Here is a 3,680-nt window from a genome sequence, read left to right as displayed (position 1 = left end):
ACCACCAAGCTCACCTCGGTCCAAACACAACGGCCGATTTAGTGATGAATATTAAGCGTATTAAAAGAAATGCCTATTTGAAGGAGTTCATGAATACTTTGTTACACAGAAATGCTTGCCATATTTTTCTACTTTTTTAGAGCTAAACTATGTCTTACTTTGCAGTCCCTCTATCGTATTATGGTATGTAACTATAGTGACGCAGTTTGCTCTCCGCAGCTGGAGCAAACATTTGTCGAACCCGGTTCTGACGGAAATCGTACGATTAGAGATTTTCGAGTCCTACTTGCAAAATGTTTTACCTATTATTTGTATCATGTTTTTCGATCGTCCCTCAATCAATTCCACCCTCTGTCGGCCCCAACTTACCTGAATTTTTGGCGAGTCCGGGCTCGTCCGGTGACGAAAACCGGCCGATCTAGTACGGGCGGACGCCGGCGCCGCGGCCGAGCAGACGGCCCGTCACGGAAGTTGCAGACGGGAGATGATCGGCATAAAGCGCTCGTGTATCTCGGCAGCATCGTGTATTGAGAAAAAAAAGACGATTTCACGATTTATAAATGCGTTACGCTTATCATATGTACATGCACATTGCACACCGGCGCCGGGCCGGCCGGTGGAATTTTCCAGCCGTCGGCCGGTAATTTTTCTCCGGAATGGAGGGACCGCCATCGAGTTTGTCACGTGAATCAGCCGCATTCCTGTGTGGCGCGCAATGCTGAAGAGATATGTGTTTCCGCGGGTATCTCGCAGGCCCTAAGAGAAAAAGCTCGCTGCAAAAACTCAGCGCTTCAAAAAACCCGCAATCCTACTCAAATGGATATTTAAACAAGATATCTTGGCTCGCTCCGCGTCGCTTTGGCAATCAAAGTATGAGGGAGAAAATTTGGGATCGATTGGTGTTCGTCCCGTGTTAATCGGACGTCTAGAAGCTTAGATATTCACGAAAAACTTGTTGAACTTGCAAAAGTACTTGGTACTTGCTTGGTACTTGCCAAAGTACTCGGTACTTGCCAAAGTACTTGGTACTTGCTTGGTATTTGCATAAGTACTCGGTATTTGCCAAAGTACTTGGTACTTGCTTGGTATTTCCATAAGTACTTGGTACTTGCTTGGTACTTGTAAAAGTACTTGGTACTTGCTTGGTACTTGCGAAAGTACTTGGTACTTGCACTCGCCCCCCCCCCGTTCCCCCGACTCTACTCCCACACCTACCCCCTCGGGATAATTCCGGGTTCGTCGGGTAGGAAAACTTGCCACTCTACCCCCTCCCCCCCCCCACACACACACAGAGCCATTTGGTATCGATCGGTGTTTATCCCGTGTCAATCGGTCGTCAATAAGCCGAGATATGCACGGCGAATTATTTCAATCGGCGTCGATCAGAATCTTCAGAACGGAGGGACCCACACTCATTTCTGGCCGTATCTCACTTTTCCGAGATGTACGTCAAACTACGTATTTAAAACTACATATTCTAAGGCCGAATCTTCAAACTGGGGGTACCTCAGACCGTGGGAACGACTCGGCTCAGCACTGCCGCACGCGCATTCAGCGGCGGGTTGTCGATTTTTCGAGTGTCGGCTGCCGATCTCCCGAGAGCCGGCCACCTGTCAGCCGCCGCTCGGCTCTGTGTTAAGCATATGGGGACGGCGAATTTCTCCCGGAGGGAAGCACCTCGCTCACAAAAGCACGTGAATCAGCCGCATTCCTGTGTGGCGCGCAATGCTGAAGAGATATGTGTTTCCGCGGGTATCTCGCAGGCCCTAACAGGAAAAGCTCGCTGCAAAAACTGAGCGTTTCAAATAACGCCAAATCCTAGTCAAATGGATATTTAAACAAGATATCTTGGCTCGCTCCGCGTCGCTTTGGCAATCAAAGTATGAGGGAGAAAATTTGGGATCGATTGGTGCTCGTCCCGTGTTAATCGGACGTCTAGAAGCTTAGATATTCACGAAAAACTTGTTGAACTTGCCAAAGTACTTGGTACTTGCTTGGTACTTGCCAAAGTACTCGGTACTTGCCAAAGTACTTGGTACTTGCTTGGTATTTGCATAAGTACTTGGTATTTGCCAAAGTACTTGGTACTTGCTTGGTATTTCCATAAGTACTTGGTACTTGCTTGGTACTCGTAAAAGTACTTGGTACTTGCTTGGTACTTGGTACTTGCTTGGTACTTGCGAAAGTACTTGGTACTTGCACTCGCCCCCCCGTTCCCCCGACTCTACTCCCACACCTACCCCCTCGGGATAATTCCGGGTTCGTCGGGTAGGAAAACTTGCCACTCTACTCCCCCCCCCCCCCCACACACACACAGAGCCATTTGGTATCGATCGGTGTTTATCCCGTGTCAATCGGTCGTCAATAAGCCGAGATATGCACGGCGAATTATTTCAATCGGCGTCGATCAGAATCTTCAGAACGGAGGGACCCACACTCATTTCTGGCCGTATCTCACTTTTCCGAGATGTACGTCAAACTACGTATTTAAAACTACATATTCTACAGCCGAATCTTCAAACTGGGGGTACCTCAGACCGTGGGAACGACTCGGCTCAGCACTGCCGCACGCGCATTCAGCGGCGGGTTGTCGATTTTTCGAGTGTCGGCTGCCGATCTCCCGAGAGCCGGCCACCTGTCAGCCGCCGCTCGGCTCTGTGTTAAGCATATGGGGACGGCGAATTTCTCCCGGAGGGAAGCACCTCGCTCACAAAAGCACGTGAATCAGCCGCATTCCTGTGTGGCGCGCAATGCTGAAGAGATATGTGTTTCCGCGGGTATCTCGCAAGCCCTAACAGGAAAAGCTCGCTGCAAAAACTGAGCGTTTCAAAAAACCCGAAATCCTAGTCAAATGGATATTTAAACAAGATATTACTTGCTCGCTGTCGCTCACGTGATTGGCCATAAAATTTGGAATCGATTGGTGCTTATCCCGTGTTAATCGGACGTCTAGAAGCTTAGATATTCGCGAAAAACTTGCTGAACTTGCAAAAGTACTTGGTACTTGCTTGTTACTTGCCAAAGTACTCAGTACTTGCCAAAGTACTTGGTACTTGCTTTGTATTGGCATAAGTACTCGGTATTTGCCAAAGTACTTGGTACTTGCTTGGTATTTGCAAAAGTACTTGGTACTTGCTTGGTACTTGTAAAAGTACTTGGTACTTGATTGGTACTTGCAAAGATACTTTGTACTTGCTTAGTACTTGCAAAGGTACTTGGTACTTGCCTGGTACTTCGGGATAGTTTGCTACTTCGGGATAGTTCCGTGTTCGTCAGGTAGGAAAACTTGCCACTCTATTACAGGCTGCCCCCCCCCCCCCCAAGGTCCACCTCCCAAGTTTGTGATCGATCGGTGCTTGTCCGGTGTCGATCTGACATCTAGAATCTGAGATATAAGTATCAACGAAATACTGTCAGCCGCCAGTGACGTCATATGAACTCTTAGCCACCAGTGACGTCACGGCGACTGTCTGCCGCTCCGCCGTTTCTGTGGCCTGGCCGCTGGGAGCCGGCCGCTAGGTGGCATGAGATGCTGCCGCCAGCTGGCAGCACCTGTCAAGCGTGCGTGCCGGCCGACTGCGCAGGTGGCAGCACCTGCCCCGACTGGGCAATCGGCCGCCCATCTCCCCACCCCGCCCCCACCCAGCTGGCCGCCAGACCGTGGGAACGACTCGGCTCAG

The sequence above is a fragment of the Amphibalanus amphitrite genome, unplaced genomic scaffold (assembly GCF_019059575.1).
Source record: "Amphibalanus amphitrite isolate SeventyFive unplaced genomic scaffold, NRLGWU_Aamphi_draft 000578F_arrow, whole genome shotgun sequence".
NCBI lineage: Eukaryota > Metazoa > Arthropoda > Thecostraca > Balanomorpha > Balanidae > Amphibalanus > Amphibalanus amphitrite.
The sequence above is the reverse complement of the archived record's forward strand: the minus strand, read 5'-3'. Positions refer to the sequence as shown.